Consider the following 12,346-nt stretch of genomic DNA (forward strand, 5'->3'; position numbering starts at 1 on the left):
CCACTTGTCCCTTCTGGACTTCCAATTCTTTCAAAGGCCAAACAGCTTTATGGAGACATTCTCTCCAGAAAAGTAGAGAGAGGATTAAGTCTCCTTCCACCAAATAGGAACTATCATTAGAGTTCTCCTGCCCCAAGATCTAAGCACAGTGCACCTACTATGCTCCTGGTCTGTGCTGGTCTAGAAGGAAAAAACACAAGATCAGATGTTTTCTCATGGGAAAGATATATTCAAAATGCTTATAACTTTCCAAGAAATGAGTTCAGGGCCCAGGTTTTCTTATGCTCCAATTCACTGATATTATTTTTCACTTGTCTAATGTCTTCCATCTATAGACTTCAAAGTGCTTCACAAATATTAATGAACTCAGCCTTCCAGCACACATGTGGGGTAGGCAGGTATTATTTTTCTATTTTCTATTTTATACCTGACAAAACTGAGGCACTGAATGAGTCAAACCCTTAATCAGCAAACTACGTAAGCATATGCTTCTTTTAAACATTTTTCAGTCCTGTTGACTCCAATGGGACTGAAGCAGATACTTAAAATTAAGCATATGCTTAATTCTTTTTGCTGAAGAGGAAAGGATTGAAACTTAAACTGTAGTGATGTGCTGAAATGGGGACTTGGTGCATAAATGAACTAAATGAGCCTCATAACACTGCATTAATTAGGTAATATTATTCCTACTTTAGAGATGGGGAAACTAAGGCACTTTATTTGCTGAGGCTTTTGTAATAAGTACTGAAAGGTGCTGCGCATGGAATTAAACTTTATTCTTTTCATTCTCTTTCAAGGTAGCATTACTTGCTCACACCCACAGCTAATCCCTAAGGGGGCATCTACACTGCAGAGCTTAAATTGAAATAAGCTATGCAAATCGAGTTATGTCAATTGCGTAGCTTATTTCGAAATTGGGGGCATCTATACAGCACTTATTTCAAAATAGGGCCCTCTTTCTCCAACTTCCCTTATTCCTCGTACAATGAGGGTTACTGGAGTCGGAGTAAGAAATCCTCCAGCTTGACAGTATTCTGACACTATTTTGAAAAAACTGCCTGCTGTGTACACATGGAATAAGTTATTTCAGAATAGCACTAGTTATTTCGAAATAATGTTGCAGTGTAGATGTACCCTAAAAGATTTAAGTAGACCTTTTGGATATTGATTAGACTTTGGAGACATTGACGATGCTGTTCCACAGAAAAGGCTGCTCTGCCAATTCATACTTTAAAATTATTAATAAAGACATTAAAATGTAAAACTTTATACCTGCTCAGCAGTACACTAGCCTAATATGGGGCAAACACCTATCCACCTGTAGTTAAATCACTTAATCTAGTGCTAATCTATAGATCAAATCAGTTTTTAAAATGAAATAGTTCTGTCACTAGAAATAATTGTTTAAACATATGGGGCTAAATTCATCAGTGACCTAAATCATACAGTGAGTTACATGTTGGACATAAGTGGGTAAAAAATACAATGTAATGGTAAAATAGTATGAATTCCACTGATATATATCCGTACTCCTGACTTCATCACCCTATACTTTCCTATTTGTTTCTTTTTCTGCTGCATGGACTTTTGCCCCAGCATGCAAGTTCAGCTTGTTTTATGGAACCCCTAATGGCAAATTGGAGCAAGTTTACCCACATACAGTAGAGTCTCAGAGTTATGAATACTTCGAAGTAGAAGTTGTTTGTAACTGAAGTGTTTGTAACTTAACATAATATTAGGGTTGTTGTTTCAAAGGTTTACAACTGAGCATTTACTTATTACTGCTTTGAAACTTTACTATACAAAAGAAAAATGCTGCTTTCTCTTTATATTTTTAGTAGATTGCATTTAATACAGTACTTTATTGTACTTGCTTTTTTATTTTTATGTGTGTCTGCTGCTGCCTGATTGTGTACTTCTGGTTTCAAATGAGGTGTATGTTTGACCAGTTCATAACTCTGATATTTTATTTTGTGACCTGACATTTAACTTCTACCATGACTAGAGCTCTGCGCAGATACAAAATTTGTACTCACATCCACATCCATATCTGCAAAAATGGGCCACAGATATCCACATCCATATCTGTAGATGCAAGTACCTGCGAATATAAAGCAGATATTTGTTGATTTGCAGGGCTCTAATCATGACTAACCTTACTAATTCATTTGGCTCAGTGGGCCTGATTCTGCTTTCAGTTCCATGATTTATATGCCAAAATAATTCCACTGACCTAAATACAATTGCTGCTGATTCAGTATAATATAAGGGAGAGCAGAATCAGGCTTGATAGGCTTTGCTAATGGCAGGTTTCCACCCTTTCAGTTTAGAAAAATTAATGAACCTATTTGAATAAACGTAACTTCTATTCACCAATCGAAAACAAAACAAAATATATAAGCCAGTAACATTTTCTTCAACCTGCATGAATAAAAAATCTCCATCATAAAATAAAGTAAGACAAAGAGACTGAAAACTGACATCTGACTTCTGAAAATCCAGGGTAGAAAGTGAAGATGCTTAGTCCTGTGCCGTGTAGTTAGTACCATGTTTGAAGCAGTGTGATGTGGCACTTAAAGCTCTAGGGGACCTGGAGCAAATGTTACAAATGCAACCAAAACTCTCATAACAGTGTATGAGCTGGTGTGTAATGGCCTCAGGAAATCCCCCTGGCTATACAGGTCCTTTTTAACTGCTACATTGGTTGACTCAAAGGAAAACCTCACATCACCTCTTGACCAGAAATGAGTATACATAAAGTCTGCAGTGTCGTGTGGTATTCTTTCTTTATTCAGTTAATTATTTCAATTAAATATTTTCCTAACAAGCATGGTCTACTCCTATTTGCCATTCTCGTGCTTCAAGCTTATAAAGCCCAATCCTGCAAATACTTGTTATCAGGCATTGTGCTTCCTTGGGAGCCAGATCCTCAGCTGATGCAAATTGGCGTAGCTCCTTGATTTCAGGAAAACGATACTGATATTCACCAACTGGCCATGTGACTCATTGATTTTAATGGGATTTGACCAGTCGTGGTTGTAATATTGCAATTGATTCTGTGTGTTTACAGGCTCAGGAGTGTGTTATTTGCAACAAAAAGCAAATCTGCTTGACATTTGATTTTGTTTTTCACATTTCATCGCAAACTTCAAAATGATTTGCATTTGCCAAAAAATTGAGCCACATTTCACACATTTTTCACTCAAAATAGACCCTTAGGAAAAACTGACATATTAAACACCAGCAAGAAAATGAATGTATGGACATATGGCTCTTCTTCCTGAACTTTGTGAAGAGGTCAGATAGCACTCACATCTTAAAAGATTCTTTATTCTGTTACTAACATGGTCTTATGTAATACCATAGCACTGATGGCACTTTCTCCAATCCTACTAAAGCTAGACTCATTCATGGTTTGGAAAGTAGTGGTGTTTTTGCCCACAGTTTATCCTTTAATTTAAGAAGAAAGTGTTACAAAATGTCCCCAGCTGACTGACCCCAGGCTCTGCTCAGCACTGCTGCTTTGAAACCTTGTTTCAAAGCGACAGCGCCACACAGCTGATCCTGGGATCACCAATGCAGCGCTGCTGCATTGAAGTGCTCCCTTCCCCCTTTCCCCTCTCCCCCCATTTGTCCCTCTGTCTGATAGAGGCAGCAAGGGGGGCAGAATCAACTGGTCAACTGACTATCTGATACACATTTGCTTATCGGATAGTAGACTAGTCCTTGGCATCCTTACACTTCACATTGCCAACATGATTCAATGAGATCTACATGTAAATGAGAATCTTGTCCTTATATAATAGAACTGTAAAAAGTTCTACCGTAGTGGCTGTAATTATGGCTCTGTCCTACAATTGATTGAGTGTAGATAGATCCATCATTGAGCATAATTCTTAATTACATGAAAGCCCCTTTATGCCTCTCCTGTGCAGAACATATGTAAGGGCTTTATACTCTGCTCCCAGCTCCCAGTGTAGGGGATGGGTTGTTGACATATCAAGGCATAGAATCACAGAATATTGGAACTGGAAAGGACTTCAGGAGGTTGTCAAGTCCAGGCCCCTGCACTCACAGCAGGACCAAGCACTATCTAGATCATCCCGTACAGATGTCTATCCTGCTCTTAAATATCTCCAATGATGGTGATTCCACAGTCTCTTTAGGCAATTTATTCTGGTGCTTAACCACCCCAACAGTTAGAAAATTTTTCCTAATGTGCATGATCAGAATACACTGCACCATGGCTATTCTCTACTTCCCTGTCACTCTAAGGAGCTATTAGAAGTAAAGTTTAATGCAGAGCAGCCTTGAATCTATTTAATTTAAACTACAGGCTATACATGATTCTTTGTGGTCCCAAAATACAATGGGTGAATCCTGGCATCAGTGAAGACAGTGCAAGTTTTACCACTTACTTCGCTGTGGCCAGGATTTCATCCAAAAAAAAAAGAAAAGATGTCTTGAAGTGCTGTAAAGCCTTCTTAACACTCCTTTCTCACTTCTTTTCTTGCCAAAAGGATAAATTAGCTGAAAATCAGGTCCAGAGAGAAAGAGAAAATAAGTAATTTGCTCAAGGATAAATAACAAGTCACTATGAGAGAAAATATGATTCCAGGAGTGCCTGCCTCAAAGTCCTCTCTTGTGCTGTGATCTGTAGACATGCTGTCTCTCTACTTTTATTATAGAGATTAAAATATTTTGCAAGACAGCTAGGGGCAACCTTATAAGGGAGAGTGAGTAGCATGTGGTATCCTCAAACTTACTAAAAGTTCCAACCTTCTGTCCTAACTGAAACTTATTAAAATAACTGCAATCTATATTCAGTGGAAAGAACTAGAAAAGCCACGAGGCGTACAGCTAGTTCGGATTAGAAGCCTAATCCGAACTAGCTACTCCGTGCCGCGTGTAGCTGCGCGGCACGGGGTTCGAACTAGCCGGCCAGCTTCATGCAAATGAAGCCCGGGAAATTCAAATCCCGGGCTTCATTTGCAACTGCGGATGACTACATTACCCCCGCTAGTTCGAACTAGCGGGGTAATGTAGACATATCCAAAGTCACTGAAAAGATGGTACTTACTTGTTCATAGAGACTCTTAAGTAAAAAAATTAAGTTAATCTAACATACTATGCTGTTTAACCATTTTACATTTTGATTAAAAAATAAAGTATATTGTACTGATAATGGTACCTCTATTTTAAAACATCAAAATTTAAAAATGGATTGTGAGGAGGTGATAGGTAAGAAAGGAAGCCAATGATTTCACTGTCTAAACATCTTTCCATGCCTTACTTGAGGCACAGAGTGCAGTATTAAGTATCTTTTTAAATTCTACCCTGAACAGTGACTATAAAAATGGAAACTTACCGAATTTGTGTGTGTGTGTGTGAGTCAGATCTGCTTATTTTAATTATAGAAATAAGTTTTTACTGATTTTTTGACCCTATGCAGCTGAGAGAAGAAAATGAGCAACAATCTATTCCTTGTTGTGTCTCATCAACTAGATTGTTTACAGAGTCTCTATAGGCTGAACTTTTGAAAACCAATTGAAGGCAATAGGACTGCAGTGATGTTTCTGAGGACATAATTTGGCCTTCAGGATTTTATTATTGCTGATCATGTCAAGAAGGGGAAAAAAGACTTGATTCTTAGATCCCAGAGTGAGTTTGCAGTGCTAGCAATTGAAGAAAGCTTAATTTACCAGGAAAAATAAGCACATTTGATTTGGAGTCACTAAGAGACAATAAACGTGGAACACTGATTATGCCATTTTAATTGAGTCACTTTTCAGCATAGAACCACTCCATAAGATTGGAGAAGATGAAGCAAAAGGCTACCCCGGCTATTTTAAGGAATGAAGGCAAATTCCTATGAGGAAGTGCTTCGGGAGTTGAACACAACCAGTACCAGATGCTTCAAGAACAGGTGCTGGAAAGCAGATCCAATTATGGTACACTAGGGGGTAAGCTTGGGAAGTCTATACTTAGGGTAAAGATGTAAGAATGAACCTGTTTATTGTGCACAACAAGGGTAAATTCCTTGTAATCAGAATCTAAAGTTAAGACAAAAGAGATTTAGGTTTGATAGCAAAGTTATTAGACAAGATATCTACATGGAGTCACCTAACTTTTTTGGTAATGTCTACCTATAGGAAGGGGAGTGAGTATACAGTGGACAGACCTTCAGGTCTTCCTGAACAAAAGATTCCTATTGTTTAGAAAGTTATCCCTGTCCACACCCTCTCCAACAGATTGTGCAAAGTTAGACCTCTTCTCTGAATAGAAATCACATTGCATAACCTTAGAGCTCTTTATATCTGAAACGGCAAGTGAAGTCTAAAAGAATAAATTTAAACAAATTGTCCTGAGAGAATATAGTTACACTACTTTTGTCAGGTAGACAGATTTCTTAACCTGCTCATTTTATTTCTTAACTTTCCTTCATTACAAAGCACTTCACTCTTTTAGAACTAAATTTTCCTCTGTACCACACAGACCTGGTGATTTCCCGTTAATGTGAACTGACATGTGAAATGCTAAACGTCATCAGTGGGCTTACACAAAAGTTATATGTCTTAAAGAAGTGAATGCTGTCATTTCCAGCTCTTTCCTACCCTTCTATTTTTATTGCAGCCCTAGTTATGGGTCATACTTGTAACACATTAGAGAGTTGGCAGGTTTAGAGCTATGCTAACGGTGGCTTTTCCTTGTATAAATCCTGCTCTTTGCTAACAGGAAACCTATTGGCAATGTTCGTATGCGAATTGCTTTCCTATATTATATACTTATTCTGTACCTATAGAATGCATACCATGCATTAGGACTTCCCAAATCCGCCATTGTAGTTCACTTGTTTCATTAGTATGGAAACAGCAAATATTACTCAGCCTGATACATTCAGTTTTTTGGCTAAAACTCTGAGGCATCTTCAAAAATTTCTATGAAGGAAGAATGAGAGTGATAGAAACACTGGATTAATAACTGTGGTAAAATCTTCTGAGTGGAAGGTGTTGATCAATTCTAGACCCATTCTTGAACTCTTCCATTTATACTTCATATCTACCCTCAATTATACAGGTGAAATTCTGATTGAAATCAGTGGCTGTTTGACCAGTGTAACTCAGGGTGGAATCAGACCCACTGAAAGCAGCACCTTTAGGGCTGTTTTCTACACTAGGGACTATAGGAGATTCAGGAGCTCATTATCTGCTAATGAAATACCTGTCTTGCAGGACAAATTCACCTAGGGTGACATCCTGGACCCACTGAAATCAATGGTAAATTTCCCATTGACTTCAAAAGGCCTGGGATTTTAACCATAGCATCTAGTACAAAGACAGTGAACCAAGAATTCAATTAATCAGGTTCCACTGAATCTTTTGGGGAAAAAAAATATTCAGCCATTTGTGACAATGACTTGAGGGGAAAATATGGTGTTCTACCAATGTTAAAAGTCTCACAAATATTTCTTTTAGACACTTTGGTGCCTCCATGCTTTGAAGCAATGTGCTGCATTTGACTGGGGATAGTGGGAGAGAAAGTGTGTCCAGAGGCCAAGGATGCTCCTTTTCTTTTCCCTGTGCAAGTCTTTCCGAATATGAACAAATTATAATATATGTTCCTGCTCCGTAGAGGTTTATTAGAGACTGGCAGATGAACTAAAATCCAAACATTCCATTGGAATGGTGCACGCACCATCCGTACTGAGCTCTGTACTAAGCACATTGAGCATAGTCCACCCCTACTGATAGTGATGGACATGGTCAAACCAAGGGCCGAACGTTACTTTTCCTATAAATTCTCCTCCTGGCTGCCAATGGCAGCAGACATCAGAAGTGAGTGCAAGGAAACTGCCTTTCATGTGCTCTCAGTCTCAATGTAGAAGGAAGCATGGATGGGAAGTAGGAAGCAGACTGGTTTGAATAGGGAAGGGTGAGGATGGGGATAGTTTGCAGAAGTGGGGGTAGTAGAAGTAGGGACAGAAAGAGGCTGGCAGGATATGACAACAGGAATGGAGGGGAGCAGTAGCAGGAGTGGAAGGGGATAGGTTTCAGAGAAGCAAAAGGACAGGGGGAATGGCATGGATTTGCTTAGGGCATAGGAGCTGAATAGGAAAGAGAAGGGAATATGGAAATCACAAGAGCCAAGACTGTGTGGTACAAGTTGGGCACAAGAGACAAGTTGGGGATGGAGGCAAGTGGGTCTGTAACTATTAAAGTGCCCTCTCTTCAGCACCTGGAATTGGACCCCAGATTCCTGAGTTCCAGCATTCTTCTTCTGGCAGCAGATAGGTGTGAAACCCACTTTCTCATCTCTCTTTCATAGCTGGTGCGCTTTGTGCATTCAACTGCTATGCGTTCAACTGGTAGCAGTTACTATGACAGATCAAGTGCTCGAATTCTGTGCTCTGACTCTACGTCTTCCACCCATGTCAGGATTGTAGGGTTACACATAGTGGAATTTGATCATTTTTTACAAAATTAGGAAATTATATTTTTTTAAATTCATTAAAATAAGATTGAGTTCTTGACTTTGCAACATTAAACATTATGAAATGCCACTATTAATGTTGCCTGTGCAAATTTAGTTTGGCCCCTTTGTGCCATTATAATATTGTTTTGTTCCGTAATGATAATATGTAATTGTCTTTGTGATTGCATGTGTACATACTGTTGCTTCCACTGGACCCCTGACTCAGGTGATCGGAACCATGCTGTATCTCATCAGAAATGTGGCACTTCCACCCACCAGGGCCATTTAGCAGCTCATTGGGTTACTAGTTCAGTACTGACCCAAAGAAAAGAGTACAAGTTTGGTGCTTTCTAGACACTTTTCTACAGTGAGGGACCTTCGCCTTTTTGGGGTCTTGACTGCACTGTATTTCTCTGTGATTTTCTTTTGCGCACCTCCAAAATCAAAATGGTTGGAATCTGCCTCCTCTAACACACGTACGGAAAATGTATTGCATGCAGGGGGTATAGTGTGTTCTAGGTATTCCAAATGGGGTGAGAGCTAGAGAACTAAATCCATAAATTCTACATTATGAATATCTGCTCTACATTACCAATTGTACATCTGCTCTACATCATCTCCCCACATCTATGCAAATGGTGATCTACAGCAGATATTCATAAAGTAGAATTTATGGATTTAGGTCTCCAGCCCTAGCCCCATTTGGAATATCTAGAACACACCATGCCCCCTGCATACAATACATTTTCCATGTGTGTGTTGGGGTGGCAGATTACAACCTTTTTGATAAATGGATATTCTGTGCACATCCTGTCCTGAGGATTAAACATCTGGTAGCAGCAGTGATGTTACCTGCTTCCCCTTCTTTTAGGCAGTGAAGGTAGCAATTCCATATCTGTTAAAAGCAGAGTTTTCAGAAGTGGCATAAATATTTCCCTTGCCTGCCAGGCAGTACTTCCACAGCACTGTTTATCACTCTAATTAATCCATTTTAGCAGCTCTTCAGATTGCAACCCGGAGCAGAATGACTAGATTGCTTTGCACCTATTTGTAGTTGGAAATTTTGCCTTTAAGAAGACTCGGTGATATGCTTAGAACTTATCTATCCAGAATACCTGGGCTTGGTTTTCTATCTACAGTATCCATCCATCTACAACTGTTATCTGTGGCATCTCTCTACCCTATTTAGCCACTGATACCAAAGATATACCCACATTGAGTTCCAGAATTGTTTGTGTTTGGTCCATCAATAGAACCTTCTGCGGTATGTTTGAGAGAGAAGGAATCTCCCAGCATTTTAGGGAGGGCCTCTGTATAATGCCATTTGTATTTGTACTTTTTGTTTGGTGGTAAGTTTTACTAGTTACCCTTCGAGGATTTTTCAGGCTAGCTTATCAGAATACACCAACAGTCTTTTTTGTAATATTCACATTTCCCCTTTGGTTCAACTGAGCCCACTGACAGATCATTCAAATTCAATTGTTTTATGTCTAAGCCGAACAGCTAATTAAAGTAGGGATGATTAACCTGACTGGCAGCGTCGCTCTCTCTCTCTCTCTCTCTCTCTCCCGGTCTCTCACTCTCTCGCTTGCTTTCTCTCTCTCTCCCTCCCTCCTGTTCCAATCAGTCTTTTTCTCACACTCTCTCTCTCTCTCTGTCTTTTGCTCTACTGTTTTTTTTTTCTCTCTCTCCTAAACGTGGTCTGCTTGCTGATGGCAGAATGGCACTCGGAGATTTGTGCATTGTGTCTGGTTTCCTACGGGCAGGCTGACCCAGTGCCTCTAGGGACTTATCAATAGACCACTCAGAAGAGACAGAGACAGGAGAAAGGAGGAGGGGTGGGGGGGGGGGAGAGAGAGAGAATCAATATCAAGAATAGAAGGAGCTCCGAAGCCATTTTTTTTTTAAAGAAGTATCAGGACTTGGGAAGAGGGTGACAAAGAAGGTTTTTCAAAGAGGCAGTGGAGGAGGTTCTAATAAATTTGGAAGGAAACAGTTCCCTGTCTTGGGAAAAAAGGAGAACTCCTGGCTGATTAGCATTCACACCAGGTATGAGATGTTCCCTACCCCTTATCACTGTGTCGCCAGCAAGATGGAAAGCTTTTTTTTTTTTTAAGGAGATGGAGCGAGCATTTATTTTGGTATGTTTGTTGTTGGATGGAGGGGGAGAGACTCTGTGGGCATTCGTGTGATGGGAGCAGGAAGAATGGAAGCAGGGCAAAAGAGGGGGGTGGGGAGAAGAGTATGGAGTATGTTACTGTGTCTCCTCTCTTTGTGCACTCCTGGGGGGTTACCCAAGTTCATTTCCAGCAGGTGGATTTAAACGGGGAGTTACTTAACGCTTGACCGCCAGTTTTGAAAAAAAAAAAAAGCTTCCTATATCTATTAAAGGAAGCTCCAATTTTTTTCCCCTCTCTCTCTCTCTCTCTCTCTCTTTTCCCTCTCTTCCTAACCAGACAGCGGGAGGGTTTCTGGCTCTTAGCCAGCCCAAAAGCCTCTAAGTGTTTTGCACTTGTTTCAGGGAGTCGCTGCCCGGGGATTTTTTCAGCATTTTCACTAGAGAACAAAGAGTTCTTTACAAAGGGTAGGGGAAGAGCGAGCTTAATGCCTAAGATATGTTTTTCTATTTTTATTAGGGTGGTTTTTTTCTCCTTAAAGGAAAGCGACAGAAGCAGACTACAGAATATGCAACAGCAACAAAATATATTGAAAGGAGATTCAGTTTCCTTACCCCCAAAATTATATTTTGGAATAAATCAAAGGAGAGATAGAGGGGGTAACGGGATCAAGTGAGTGTAATATGTTGCTCTTTTCTTCTTTTTTAATCTCTCTCTAAATCCAACTGCTGCTTTGCTGACTTTACCTGGCTTTTTTTTTCCACCATAAAAGTTATGCTGTGAGCAGTTTGTTTACTTAAAAAAAACAAAAACAAAAGAAAATAACAAGCAACCAGATTCTCATTGGGGAAATGAGGGCGGATGGGATGGAAAATAAATAAATGAGTGGGGCAGGAATCTTTCACTTTCTGCCACTTAGCAAAAAAGTTAGTAATGGCTTGTGGAAACTGGGTTTCTAAAATACAGATGGGGCACTACGGCAGGCATCCAGGGCCACAGCTTTTTCCTGGCCATCTTTCTAAAAGTCACCTGTCATTGGCAGCCTCAGATGTTTAGTGGGACTCTGGATTTTGTTGAGTTTTTGTTTGCTGGGGGGGCTTGTTTAGGATTTGGAAGGAGGGGGGTTCCTTTGGCTAGATTGGACCTTCTCCAGAGTAGCTACGTTTCATCTATAAATTGTGCTTAGTTCTCTAATGGAGCCACAGATAATGATTGCACAATGGGTTTATATGCGTTATAGGTTTGTATGTGTGTGCATTTTGTGTAATGTGCATATTCTTATGTGCACTTGTACATGTAAAATACATAGGATATCACAAATAGGCACAAACTAATTGTATATTGTGGTAAAGCAGATGCTTATATATTAAATGTATGTGTGTACAATATATAAAATACATTAAATATCATCTATAGTGCCTCCTGTACATTTGTTCAGATGTTTGAGTACACATAGACCGCTGCAAATTCGCACGCTCAAGGAAATGCTGTTTTTAGCCAAACTCTTCCTTCCTTCATTGATTTATATTTTCCTTGTTTTGTCAAATTTCAGATAAAAAACTACATTATTTATCAATTGTGCAGCAAACAAGATGGAAAGCAATATATACACATCCAAAAAAAATCATAAACACAATGTATAGAACTAGATCAAAGGCAGTTCTCATAATTGTTTCTGAATACAAAAAATCATTAGTATTATTTTTTCTTTTATTCATGCTGCATGCCTCTTTCCCAAGAAGTGATCTTTTATAGAT

At 39.4% G+C, this 12,346-nt stretch overlaps 1 protein-coding gene across 47 annotated transcripts in view; it reads left to right on the forward strand.

The window, feature by feature from the left end:
- The window catches only part of ZBTB20 (zinc finger and BTB domain containing 20), a 723,674-nt gene that overhangs the window by 574,769 nt on the left and 136,559 nt on the right, over window positions 1-12,346 (forward strand). For 3 of the 47 annotated variants that reach the window (XM_075906090.1, XM_075906073.1, XM_075906239.1), the window contains one exon: window positions 11,109-11,261. The exons of 40 other annotated variants lie outside the window; for them this stretch is intronic. The gene's annotated coding sequence lies outside the window, so the exon portion shown is untranslated. Of the gene's footprint in view, window positions 1-10,335; window positions 10,522-11,108; window positions 11,262-12,346 lie in introns of those variants that run through there. 4 more of the 47 variants (XM_075906100.1, XM_075906080.1, XM_075906246.1 and 1 more) reach the window with 2 other exon arrangements.

The sequence above is a fragment of the Pelodiscus sinensis genome, chromosome 1 (assembly GCF_049634645.1).
Source record: "Pelodiscus sinensis isolate JC-2024 chromosome 1, ASM4963464v1, whole genome shotgun sequence".
Classification (NCBI taxonomy): Eukaryota; Metazoa; Chordata; order Testudines; family Trionychidae; genus Pelodiscus; species Pelodiscus sinensis.